This window comes from Lissotriton helveticus, chromosome 8, assembly GCF_964261635.1.
Source record: "Lissotriton helveticus chromosome 8, aLisHel1.1, whole genome shotgun sequence".
Lineage (NCBI taxonomy): Eukaryota > Metazoa > Chordata > Amphibia > Caudata > Salamandridae > Lissotriton > Lissotriton helveticus.
In genome coordinates, this window is record NC_136069.1 from 1108089829 (window position 1) to 1108104512 (window position 14684).

A 14684-nucleotide genomic window follows, 5' to 3' on the forward strand; every position below is an offset into this window, starting at 1 on the left:
GTGCACCTACATTATATTCTCACATTTAGTGCTAAGTAGTTCTTGTTCCCTCACCGAGCTACACTAAGGAAGACAGTTTGTGGCAGGTGATTGTAGCTCACAATGGATGTTCCTTCTAGGTTGTCTTAGTGAATATGACAACATGCATATTGCTTCTCCCTACAATCCTTGTGCTTTACCATGTATATTGCATCTAAACCAAGTGCGACGTTATTTGCATGTTATTAATTATTTCTATGTATGCTATATATGTGTATTACACAAAATGTAGGATTTTGCAGACATTGTTGTGAAGTAAAATTACCAAAACCAAAAGAGATTCATCACCTTGTTTAAACGTGCCAGGTGTACACACTTATGTAATATGATGTTGTAGAAGGTTTGATGCAAAATTGACAGGCGGAGACCCAATGGGCACAGAAAAGTAGAATTTAAACAACATATTTGGTGGCCATGATTGCACTTTACTGACACGAATGACAGGCGTATCAGGTTGAGACCACACTGCGAGCCACACTTCACTTCAGTACAGTATAAGGAAAGCAGGGCCACACTGGAATCCGGAGTTCTGCAGAATTCCTCATTCCTCATATCCTCTGAGGCTGGAGGTCACCTTGAGAATAAAGTAGTGACCAGATATATAAATGGTCCCCCAGAAAGTTGTCTGGAACCCCTGGTAGTGACCACCTAACCCTAGGGGACATGGTTAACTATATACTGAAACATGAACTTTGTAATCTGTTTCCTTGTCCTATCAGAAAATAACAGTGCTGTTGTCAAATCTATCTATTTACCATTAATAATGCAGGTGTTTTGGTTGTCACTACACCCAGTCACTTTGGACAGTGAAAGGTTAGAGAATCCGTTGCTTCACACACCTTGTAGCTCCTCTAAGTGCATTTATAGCATTGAGCTGTGAGCCACCTCTTTCAGAATCTAATCCGAGGAGTAACTACACAGCTGTAACAATAGAGAATTGTACTTTAAGATGCCCCTGTGTATAGTTGGTTGAATATCTAATGTGAGTTTTGGCATCCTAAGAGAGTAAGGTAGCCAGTTCTAAAATGAATATAAATAATGGGAACATGGTTTGATCGACATTTTTAAAGTGTAAACTAAATCATTTCAAAACGAAACTACTTCACCCAATATCAGATAGAAGAACTTGACACAATGCACATATGTCAACAGGGACAAAGTAAATACACTAAAATGAATGTGGAGATGTCCATGAATCATATGTAGAAAACAGTTCCTAGGCAATCATAAATGAATACATATATAAATGTGCGGAGGGTATAACAAAAATACTGCAATAAAGTATCTAAAACATATGTTGTGATTTTTATCAATAATAAAAGTACATGGCTAATTAAAAACGAATTACATGAGGTCATTCCATAGTACAGCAATCATACTATCTGCAATTCTCATTATAATAACAATAAAGATTACATACATAAAAGTGTACGTCAATGTACAATTATAATTAATATAATGATGGGCAAATTGTCATTCAAGTAGTAATTTTGTCCATGAATCAGACACTGTTAAAACAGTATATCTAAACAAGTCTACCAATGGGGGAATTATGAGATAACGAATATGGAATATTGATTTTAGACAATATCATAGCCAAAATATTGAGGACCAATATATTGACAGGTAAGTACAGGTAGGCAATCAGCATTCACAAATCTGTATTTTCACTAATCCTTGTTTTATTCTAAATCAACCAAAAGTAATTAACTTGCTTTTCATGAAGATAAACAGGCTGCTGTGGGTAAAAGAATGTTTAAGGAGAAATGAATAAAAATTTTAATTTTTTAAAAAGAAGTTGGCTTCTTGTTCTTCCGAAATGCATTCACCCTGAGAGTGGAAGAAAAGCTAAGAGGAATAGAGAGGAGATGGTTCAAACTCCTCTGTGCTAGTGTTTTAAAAGAGGACTCATGCTATTTAATTTGTGTTCATATATTAATTGTTATTAAATGTTATGAGTAGATGCATAACCTTAAGAAATAAACCTAAAGAGATTTGGGTCTATTCACAAAGCCATTTTGGAGTACATAAAGTTACAAACCTGTAGTATTCTATTGACTTTGTGATATGGACACAAAACATCAAAATGGAATTAAATTGGGAATATAAAGGGAATATTCAGATACAATTAGTACAAACAGAAAAAATGTGCCCTCTTTGCATAGAAGGGTGTTAGACATTCAGGCCAATTCACAACAGCATGTTAATGTACATAAAATATACACCATTGGTACTACTTCCCTCACTAATAAATTCTTTTGTAAATCAGTCCCAATGACTACAATTACTAAAGAATAATCAGAATAAGATTGCAAAGTCTGGAGTGGCTGTTCCAAAAATGATTTATGAATGATCTAAATCAAACATATTTTTTAAATCATTGATCTGCCTAAAAATAAAAACACTTCCATCTTGACTTTACCAAGAATTAATGAATCTGTCTTTCTAGCTAGGGCTGTGAAGATGATGCAGTGTGTCCTAAATTACCCAGGGATTTTAACAAGCAAGAGGAGAAGTATGTATAGTCTTTAAAAACATTTGCTTTTGTTTATTTTAAGGCTGATAATAATACTTTGCAGGAGAATGACATTAGAAGTGCTGAGATAGATGGAGAGTAATGAAAAGGGATATTTGGATGAATGAATTCAACAGTACAATTGATTTAAAAATTAACCTGGCTGTTTGGGTGGACATAAGGAAATGTTTGGCTGGAATAACTTGGGTGAGAAAGGAGCTCATGATCTTTCAGTAGTCAACACAAGATGTATGATGGAACAAAGCTCTCGGAACGGTTGTGTGAGGGTTCCAGTTGGTTGTATTGAAGAATCTGCATAGCCCTTAAAACCTCTGACAAGGCCCCAAATATGTTAATAAATATATAAGACAATTTGTGCATTTTACGTCGAGGAACCGAGATCAGTTGGCAAATAGGTGTTCAAGAGAATGAGGATGAGGTTGATGGACTTGTAGTCATGACTTGTACTCTTCTGTGCTCATAGTGCTGGTAGTTCATTTGGTGAATGTGCAGGTTTTGGGTTATAAAAAGGTTTATTTCTAATCCAGACACTTCAATAAAGATAGGTTCAGTGAGGCATAATATTAATGTTTGGCAGGTTTCTTCGATGTCAATGGAGTGCGTTCCAGTGGTTTGCCAGTTAAGCGGTCGGGGAAGCTATATGGAATGTATGTGGCAAGTTGTAATGAATTTGTCAGAGAAAAGCATTGTGTCGTCGTTTGTTTGTGTTTTTGGGTCTGTGTTTGCTTGTGTTTTGAGATGCCTGAATTCCATTGTGGCACATATTTGGTTATGAGTTCATGTAGGGGTTGGCTGGGAAAATTATTAGGTTACTCTAGCTTAAAGCTTTGATGGTGGCAGTCTGTAAGTATTTGCTATATAATTTGATAGGGAAAGGATTAGTTGAGGAGGACAGGGAGGAGTTGCAATTTACTTTTTCAGGTATACTGTAGGTTATGACTTCATCAGTACGGTCAACAGCCTACATAGTATCTTTCTAGTGTGCAATTATCATTGGAGAAAGTTTTGAATTGTGTGATTAGATTTGTACAAATTTTCCAAGTGAGACACATATGAACCTTGGAACCCTGAAAGATCAGAAATGGGTTTACAGGCAGTTACATTTAGAGCAGATGAAATTGTCTCTTGTCATTTAGTGCAGGTTTCCAACATTTACTTCTGAGAGGCTGGCACAGATCGTACAATAGCTTCTGGTTCCTGTGCTTTAGTAATTGCAAATTCCACACTGGGTTTCTCTTTAATTAGCACCACTCTGTTGGTAAAAGGTAACTAATGTTGGTTCAATCCAGGCATCTTTTGAGTCCCTTACATTTGTGTCAGAATTGTTGAATACTTTTAGTGGACCTGGTGGCTAAACACTGTTTGGGTGTGGATCCTTGCTAATAGCGGCTTATGATGCAAGGGCTCTAGTGTAGCTCCTGCGTCTCTTCACAGTCAACATCCTTTCTCCTCCTAATATGCTTCAGCATTCTTAAAACTCTCTGGTCGACTGTCTATCGTCTGCTGCTACACATGCCAGCTAATCCTGAATTATTGTTAGTACTTCTTTGTCCTGTGCTCAGTTCTTTCTGTGATTTGAAATTGATTCAAACCCCATTGTTCAAAAAAGGTTCTTATTAGATAGAAAAAGATTTCCTCATTGATACTTTTGTCCCCCTTTCCAATATTACATTAGATTGGTTCAATAGGCAAATTGTTTAAGGTGGGCAATGGCTTTGTTCAAGAGGTGGGAATTTATGGCTTGTTTAATGCATTTGGGAGCTTTTCCCTTTGTTAAAAATAATTGGGATTTTAGGACCCAAATTTGGAATAATGTCTTTACACATGATGCTGGTATAGTTCTTTTGGTCTTCCAGAGGCCTAATGTTTTTAACTTTAAAATAATGCATTGTACCTAGAATGCACTTCTACTTTTGTTCCAACCTCACCCTGAGTATGTCACACTAAGGTCTATATTACACCAAGTGGCACAAGAGACTGGCACAAGTAAGAACAAGCAGAAATAACAGACACCTTATGCAGGACAGAAACATATGTCCAATTACATAAAAAAGGCTACAGTCTCTTGCATCGGTACACATTGTTACATAGTGCCCCTACCCAGCAGTGATTCCCACACTCATAATGTCTCCGGGCCCCGGTCTTGAGGATATCACACCCCATCTAGAGGTGATGCAATTTGTGGACGCACCCACTCCCCCAAGGCACTACTATTCTCTTTCTCCCTGATGGTAATTCCAGTGTACATATGCACCAGTCACTCCTTAAAGAAGGTATATATTGTGAACTAGTCACACCAGCCACCAAAACCTCATAGTCAAAGCTTGCTCCAGCACCTTCTCTCAGATCTCACGCTGGGCTCTAGCCTATCATGCCCACACTGATGGTTTAGAGGCACAGCATCTATTCATAAAGCAGCTAGGGTGACCACTTCACTCAAAGTCATTATGGACACTATCTACAGAGCTGAACTTTTCACCCACAAATCATGGTTTTAAGGGGTGTTAATCTGCTAGTTACCTCATTGCAAGTATATAAAAAACACAGCAGCCATGATGCATTAGGCTATCGAATAAACATACAGGACTAGAATTATTTTTAATGCCCTGGAGAGTGATGGCAACCCTAAAATAAATAGAGCCAATGGTACCCAATATCTTGCTTGCCAGTCACACCTTACTACAGCCATTCCCGAACATAGGGCTCTAGATAAAACAAAAGACAGCAGAACTGAGATCCAGGACATATGTAAGTGATTAGAAACAATAAAGACCTTTCCTGAATGTATAAATATATGTTTAGGTGAAAGCCCTGTGCATGTGAATCCTACTGCACTTGGATTTGCCTCTCTAAATGCCACTGTGGCCCAACCATGGCCCCTTACAAGGCATTTTGTGCCCTGTAAGGAGAGTGAAAATTGACTCATATTAGTAAAATACACATTCACCACGATGGGGTATCTTGGCCCTGGATAACAGATGTTTCTTGTTACCCAACTCAAAGGAGCTCATTTTATCAACCTCAGAAGGATGAAAGGCTGAATGGACCCACCAGGATTTGAACCTTTGACCATGAGGTTGAACACAGGCCCCTAAAATAGCAACATTAGTCCACCAAACCACCATCCTTCTTAGCTACATCAGTATGGATTAAGCTCACAGCAGAGAACCCACTGCTTTATGAGGAGCAATGTCAGCTCTCTTTAAAGTCTTGTTTCAGTGATACATAGAAGGTTACAGGATAGGACTCAATAGGAGAGGAACATGGGAATTTTTCTTGACCACAATCGAGAAGCAAATTTCAAAAGCATATCAATCAACAGAAGCTGTCCATAACTCAGCAGTAAACCTTGGATCCCACACTGTCCCCTGGGGATCAGGATAAAATAAGAAAAGAAAGACCTGCAGTACTGGACCTGCTCAGCAGCTGTGTGACACTGTGTAATGGGATTTGTCACTTCTGAGACCTTCTACGTTAGTGAAGTAGATGTGCACTGGACCAGATCCTCTGGCTTTGTGATGTCACAATACACTAGAAATAACAAGATACTAACAAGTCTCTACTTACAATGAACATGCTTTGAATTCAGTGATGTACATTTACACGTTTCATCAGCAGCTCAGCATGAGAGCAGAACATCCACAATCACAGATTGAAGTGTGGCACTCCTAGGAATAAACTGAAAATACAGATTGGGTTCATTGGCACTCCCAGGCATAAACTCAGATCATAGGTTAGAGTTACTTGCACTCTCCAGGATACATTTGGAACAAAGGTTAGAGTTACTGGCACTCCTACAAATACACCTGGAGGAAAGGTTGGAGTTACTTGCATTTCTAGAGATACAACCAGAACATAGGACTGGGTACAAGGTTGATGCATATATCAAAGACTCTGAAGTGCTTTCTATTGGCACTATTGCTCATCATAGAAGCACATAACTTAAGTCTTTAATCCTTGCATGGTTAAAGTTCTAGCCTCAAGGTTGTAGGAAGGGTCAGGAGGATAATCACACATGAAGTGCAGGAGTAAAATAAATAGAGGACATGGAGGAAAAGTCTATACTCTCTGAAGACGGTGGATACTTGGTCCTTTTTACTACTGTAGGATGTTTAATGTGCACTAACCTGATATCAAGTATTTAACCTAGTTCTTCCACTTGACTGAAGTTTGACGAATATCTTGTGGCTTTGACTCTGGGATTCATGGGGGGTCCGGAATAGCTGTGCAGGAGGGAGCCAGGGGGAAGATGTCAAGAGACCGGCTGCCATGGGAACCTCTGGTTTGGATTGACTTGAGGGAGACTACATCACTTCTTGGTTCCGGCAGGATTTTTCCAAATTCCACGATTCGGATTTGGTCTGGGCTTACATACCCTCTCGAAGGATCAATGGATGTAGCCAGACCACGTGTGGCATGTGGGGCACATGGCCACGTGGAAGTTTCTTGACATTTTACAGAAGGGGCAGGTGCAATTTGTTGATTGGAACCAAATGACAGGAAATAAATGTATTGTTTTCCATAGAACTTGCATAATGGAAAATAACACCAAGTCCCCACTAACAGTGAGTGCAAGGTTTGCCATTGGCTTATAGGATTCTGTGGGAAAGTTGCAAGGATTCAATGGAAAACCACACCAAGGCCCTAGGAACAGAGACAGTAGTTAATCCATTGGTTCACAGGATTTGGGAAACGCTGGCTGGGGTTCTAGAGCAATGGAATTACGAGTGCTGGGGAAGCATTGGTCATAAGGGTGCTGGGGGAGCATCAGTCATGAGAGTGCTGGGGGATTTTATCTGTTATGAGGGTGCTGAGGAAACATTGGTCATGAAGATGCTGGAGTATCACCAGTCATGAGGGTGTTAGGGGAAACATCAGTTATAAGGGTGCTGGGTAATATCGGTCACGAGGATGCTGGGGAAACATCAGCCATGAGGGTGTTGAGGGAATATCAGTTATGAGATGCTGGGCAAACATCAGTCATGATATCATAGCATGTCATAGGGGTACAGCAACATGAACCCTACATACTAGACCACTTTTCAGAAAATGCAAGTGGGGGATGTGAGAGAGAGGGTAGGAGGGGGTTGTGACACTTATGATGAAGAATCCAGTGGCATGCAGTGCTTAATTTGTAAAACAATACGTGAAGGGGCATACGGTTTTGTTTAGAAGTCAAAGACTGGCGCTCTAGAAAGTGCCACATACCAATTATGCATATCTTGATTCCACCCCATGCCTTTTTAATCAACCATCAGATACTCCCTGCTTCTTTATCTCACTCTTGGAGGTTCTTTTTCACCAGGGAAAACATGGCTTGGCAGTTCGGGCCGGACTGTTCCCATGAGGCACAGGGTCAGACTGATTTGTGTGGCTCACTGGTTAGAGGAGGCAGACCTGGAAGCAGAGGTCAGCCCGGGACCAGGGTTCAATTCCCGGCTCGGCGGGGTCTTGAGTCCTAAAATGTCCATGGACTCGACAATTCTCGCTCCGGTGCCTACTAGATTCACGGGTTCACACTCTGCGACTCTGGGCAAAAGCTTGCTTAATCTCCACAACGGCCCCTCGCGGCGGGATGCCTGGCTTTCACCTTGCGGATACCCTGCCGGGGTTATCTCACAGGGGAATACCAGGACGGGTTCCCTAAGCAAGCGCTTAGAAACCGCTTGGTGATTTGCGCTATATAAATTCCTGTACATTTACTTGGCCACTGGATTCAAGATAGCCTGGCTGATGAGGATTATGAATCCGAAACCGGTCCCAGGATGCTTGTTTCCAGTCCAGGGAAGACATGGCTTGGCAGTTCGGGCTGGACTGTTCCCATGAGGCACAGGGTCAGACTGATTTGCAAATGGCCATGTCTGAACTGGGGTGGCTGAGTGAGCTAAAGAATGGTGATGGATTAAACCCAGATCAGTTGACTGAGGGTGAGTGTTTGATTTGCTCAAACGCTCCGTCCATCATCCCCTTTTGTTTCGCTTTGTTCGCCCTGAGTTGGCAGGGTATGCTCAGACGTGAGTCCCTTGCTCACTTGGCTACTGGATTCAAGATAGCCTGGCTGATGAGGATTACGAATCTGAAACCGGTCCCAGGATGCTTGTTTCCGGTCCAGGGAAGACATGGCTTGGCAGTTCGGGCTGGACTGTTCCCATGAGGCACAGGGTCAGACTGATTTGCAAATGGCCATGTCTGAACTGGGGTGGCTGAGTGAGCTAAAGAATGGTGATGGATTAAACCCAGATCAGTTGACTGGAGGTGAGTGTTTGATTTGCTCAAACGCTCCTTCCATCATCCCCTTTTGTTTCGCTTTGTTCGCCCTAAGTTGGCAGGGTATGCTCAGACGTGAGTCCCTTGCTCACTTGGCCACTGGATTCAAGATAGCCTGGCTGATGAGGATTATGAATCCGAAACCAGTCCCAGGATGCTTGTTTCCGGTCCAGGGAAGACATGGCTTGGCAGTTCGGGCTGGACTGTTCCCATGAGGCACAGGGTCAGACTGATTTGCATATGGCCATGACTGAACTGGGGTGGCTGAGTGAGCTAAAGAATGGTGATGGATTAAACCCAGATCAGTTGACTGGGGGTAAGTGTTTGATTTGCTCAAACGCTCCGTCCATCATCCCCTTTTGTTTAGCTTTGTTCGCCTTCAGTTGGCAGGGTATGCTCAGACGTGAGTCCCTTGCTCACTTGGCCACTGGATTCAAGATAGCCTAGCTGATGAGGATTATGAATCTGAACCGGTCCCAGGATGCTTGTTTCCGGTCCAGGGAAGACATGGCTTGGCAGTTCGGGCTGGACTGTTCCCATGAGGCACAGGGTCAGACTGATTTGCATATGGCCATGTCTGAACTGGGGTGGCTGAGTGAGCTAAAGAATGGTGATGGATTAAACCCAGATCAGTTGACTGGGGGTGAGTGTTTGATTTGCTCAAACGCTCCGTCCATCATCCCCTTTTGTTTCGCTTGGTTCTTTTTCACCCCCAGACTTCTCCCCTCATCTCTGTTTTTTTTGGTGTTCGCTTTGTAAGTATACAAAGAAGAATCTATGAATAGTGTCCAGAATAACATTAAATAACATTAATTCATCCAACCATATCTAGTCCAAAACTAAAATGTTAAAGAAAAAAATGTACATATTGTTATGTGTCTTTCAGTGTGGCAGGAGTTTGAATGGGTCACACTGGAATACAGGGAATAGACAGCAGCTGTGGAAAATTACCTTTATAGATAGTATCTTTCATGAAATCCAGATCATGCAAGTAGGAGCAGGTCATACATGGCGTCTAAAGAAGTTTCTTTTATCTCTGTTTGGTTTGATAGACGCGTACAGGGTAGAAGCCTTGGAATTAAGTAAAGTTGTTACAGGAGCAGGTGCTACTATATGATGAAAGAATTGCATGCCATTAAATTAACAATGGAGTCTCTATCTAACATTTTTGAGTAACAAAAGGATTTTGAAGCATTTTCATCAGCCGCTGCTGATCAAAAGTATGTTTTCAGAGATGGCTCAATGCTATCAGAACTGCCCGAAGAATAGCTATGGAAAAAATACAATTCAGGTGTTGTTATCTCTAAATAAGTTCTGTTTTGATGCAAAGTTTTCACAAATTGAGAGATAAAAGTTAAGGTTAAACGATGCCTAAATGCTCTGAGAGACTCACAAAAGGAATATATAGGGAAGACGGAATGAGGTGGTCACCCTACATATGGCATAAAAAGCCAGATCATGCTCTTGCATGCAGGGAACCAACAAAGGAGAAAAGGAAATGAAAAGAGATTATAAATGTACAGATTATCTGATAGAAGAAATTCTGTGATTTTTGCTAGGGCTTTGGAACAAAGAATAAATGCAGTTTTATTGGAAAGTGTGACTGTGTTGAACTCAAGCCTAAACTGGATTCAATTCTGGGACTCCCGAAATGTTATCAGTTGATTATAGATACAACACCACTAAAGTCAATAAATGTGAATGTGTTTCCCCAAACTACTAGTAGATTCTTTCCAACCATTTGATGGTAATGCATTGGTGGGACTTGCAGGGTACGTGTGGTGGAAACAAAAGCTGTGCCCCAAAAACTTCCGATTATTTTGCCTGCCCTCCATGAATTACGTGTCTTGGTATGGCGGACTCTGCTTTCAAATGTAGCTTTATTTGTTGCATAGCAGAGGCTCACCTGGATGCTGCTTAGTTAACACAGGGATGACATAATGAAAATAACAGTGATCCCTCAATGGGGACGTGTGAACCTCCACGTCTTGGAGCGGTACAAAAGGGGGTGGTGATGGACGGAGCATCTGAACCAATCAAACACTCACACCCAGTCAAAAGATCTGGGTTTGATCCATCACCGTTCTTTAGCCCACTCTGCCACCCCAGTTCAGACATGGCTATATGCAAATCAGTCTGACCCTGTGCCTCATGGGAACAGTCCAGCCCGAACTGCCAAGCCATGCCTTCCCTGGACCGGAAACAAGCTACCGAGGACCGGTTTCTGGCATTACAGCCGTCTTCAGCCCGGCTTGCTTGAATCCAGTGGCAAAGTGAGCACGTCTTGGAGACAAATATTTTAGGCATCAAAAGATTAGTTCCATTTCTAAACAAGACAGTTTTATTCAATTGTGTTCGACAATAGAAAAAACAATTGCAATTGTATATTCAAGCCAATTTGAAAGTAAAATGGTGATCCCAAACGGTTCAATGTGAAGTGCAAGTGAAATAAGTGAATGTGAAGTGCGCTGGTGCTATACAGTCTACGCACATAAATAGTGACTGATCCAGGATGCAAAAGGGGTTGGTATACACTCTGACACAGAGTGAAATGTTCCAGTATCAAATAAAAATAGTAAACTATTATTCTGTCAACATTGTGACCTTAGCGTACAATTTAGACAGGGTCATCATCAGCTTTTTACTATCAAATTGTCTTGATTCTCCCCATCATCATCAAAATCTTTATTTCGGCCAAGGTAGCCATAAAAGCAAAACAAACGTGAATACAATACAACAACAGAAAAGTACATTTCATTTCATGAATTAAAGCTACAATTTATAAAAACATGGAGCCAACTTCTTTTTTACATTGATTCTAATATTGCAATGATTTCTTTCTATTTTCGAACAAAATTGAATAAAACTGTCTTGTTTAGAAATGGAATCAATCGTTTGATGGTTAAACTATTTTTCTCCGAGGAAGTAAAGGGTTCACACTGACTCCCTTAAGGGACCACTTTTCTTTTCATTACTTGATTACCTAGATCTCAGGATTACTGCATTGACCCTTCTTCTTCTACATACATAATTAACACAGTAGGCACCTACTTCTATGTAGGCATTGTTATTCATTTTTAGAATAATTTCAAAACTGGGTCTGATTAGAATTGTTATTTTTATCATCAATGTAGTACGGGCATATGGCTGCCAACAGGAGTTTGACTAAGCATGCTTAATGTGGTGTCTAGACAACAGTCATCCTGCCTTCCCAGCACAGCGGTATCTTAATATTAGGGGAAATAATGTTGCACTGTAACCTTGAATTAGTCAGTGCACAAGGTCTGGTGTTTGAAAATATGTTCAGATAAAAAGAGATTTGCCTACATTTTACAGATAAAACATCATATCTGAAGCCAGATTTGAAGTAACATGAAATTGATTTTTTTAACACTTTTAGCACAAGATAGGAGTCTCTCGTTCAATACTACACAGGATATTAACAAATAATTATAATTTAAAGTACATTTAGTGAGCCCAGTCCCCATTTGCAAAATGTGCCTTCTGACGTTTCTTCCACCTCTATGTGCATCGATGCAACCCACTGGACAATAAGTAACCTAGTACCCCACTCCTCTTATCCACCATTGATATGATATTGGGACACTTTGTGATGAGGTGTGAAATCTACAACCACGCAGTCAGACTAATTACTCTTCATTTGCTCTTAGTTGTGTTTATAGAATACAAAAAAGCGATGGGTAGGTTGCTTGAATTAATTTAATCAACTGTTAATTACTCAAGTCAAAATCCAGTCCATCATTTTTGCACACCAGGCCACCTCACAGAGGATCCAGCCATATGCAAATTGGTCTTGGTACAGCTCCAATAGGAACATTCCAAATTGAACTGTCACGCCAGCCCCCTCATAATCAGAAAACAACCCAGGACGATAATACGGATTACATTAGAAAAGAAACAAACACAACAGAATGTAAAAAGGCTGTTTGGAAACATCAAGTTCACAGGAGGGAGTCCATTTGGCCTTTTGAGAACCGCTAAAAAACGTTTTTGAAGAACTTAAGAACTGTAAACATCAGTCATATTGATTTACAGCTGACATTTTGCATATGCAATTTTACTAAAGCATCTGATATTTTTCTAAATATAACGTACAAACCTTTGGGGTGTTTTAACTAAGGGCACTCAGTGATTAGTGGGACTTGTATGTCTTTGTGGATTGGTGTTTGCATTGGTAATTAGAATCACATGTATGGGGTTTAAAGAGGTACATTGAGTTGGTTTAAGTGGGAGCACTAGGCTGTAGTTGGCTATTTGTGCACTATTTCGGTGGTGTGATTAGGTGTGGATGAGGCGGTTTAACTCCAGGTAGAGCGTTTAGACTTGCAGTTATAAGTTATTTTTTCATTTTGGGGATTTTTTGGGGAAGTCATCAGGTTTTAGGAGTTTGGTTGGACACATTGTGTTTTATCAAGTTAAACAGGAGGAGCACTTGATTAATGGCGTTTTATTTTGTTTTTTTATTCACAATGTTTGGCGAGGTAATGGTGGGGATTTATGAGTCGCGGGTGTTTGTGCATTATTATTTCACATCAAACATGAATGGACTACAGCTTGCGCAATGGGTTAAGATATTATAAGGTGTGCTTCATGTCTAATGATGCTGATTATTAATAGTGGTTTTTGATTTTATAGGTACCCCTGAAGAAGGGCTATTCAGCTCAAAATGCATTGGGTGAATGCGAATATGGCTGCCCAAGATGAACTTTATTCCTCCGTGCCATAGAAAAATGCCTGTATAGTCATTTCTTTAGCATTTGAATAAATTGGGAAACATGAATCCTTTTATGTGAACGGAGAAAGTAATGAGAAATTCATGAAATGAAACAAGGATGGAAATGGACTGAAATTGATTATTTAACTCAAGATGGAGTCTTCTGAATATTTCTTGAGTGTGCTGTGTGACTGGTGAATGGAGGGTGACGATGCACCACATGTTATGGTGCAACTGGTGCAGCCTCACCTGATGATGACCTCAGGGAGGCACTCTTTTAGGCATACCTTATGGGTTTAAAAGCATGGTGCAGAGTTCCTTGTGTGACAACAACTTTCATGCAACAGTAAAAATGTCAAGATAACTCAGGCGATTAATGTACCTGCTGGAGAGAGGCTGAGTTTTGTCTAGTGGCAGTTCTGACTCATCAAAAAGCATAGAAGGTTAATGTTCCGGATGTAAAGTACATGTACCATGCAGATCACAGAACTACATTTTATGTGGAGAGTTCAGAAGTTTACTGCTTTTGTCACAGAGATCCTTTGGTTGCTTTCATTATACCAGCCGCGGGCCGTGAAGGGTGTTACGGTGGGGCAGGGAGGCGGGGAGGGGGAGGGGCAGGGTGGAGAGGGCTAAAAACCGGCACATGGATAATTACAGGTAAGTAAACAATTTAATTAATAAAACGAATTTCGTAGCGCACACTGCATCGCATTTTGCGATGCAGTGCGCGCTAGGAAATTCGTTTTATTATTTAAATTGTTTACTTACCTGTAATTATCCATGTGCCGGTTTTTAGCCCTCTCCACCCTGCCCCTCCCTCTCCCCGCCTCCCTGCCCCACCGTAACTCCCTCCACGGCCCGCGGCTGCATTATACCAATGTTGCTAGGTTAGTTCGGCTAGAAATACATTCTTCTTAGAAAAAAACAAACGCCACTAAGGTATGTTTTAAAACCAGAACCTGTGTTTCTCCATGCCAAACACTCTTAAAATATACTGTCTACTAGAATCTGTGACATATGACTCCCACAGCTAGTAATCTTCATTGTCTTATGTAACAATGACTATAGACTGATTTACACAAGTATTATTCCTTGGCCTAGTAT

The 14684-nt window shown here is 40.7% G+C and overlaps 1 protein-coding gene across 1 annotated transcript in view; it reads left to right on the forward strand.

Moving 5' to 3' along the window:
• The window catches only part of LOC144773129 (parapinopsin-like), a 1885416-nt gene that overhangs the window by 390487 nt on the left and 1480245 nt on the right, over nucleotides 1–14684 (forward strand). The window lies entirely within an intron of this gene.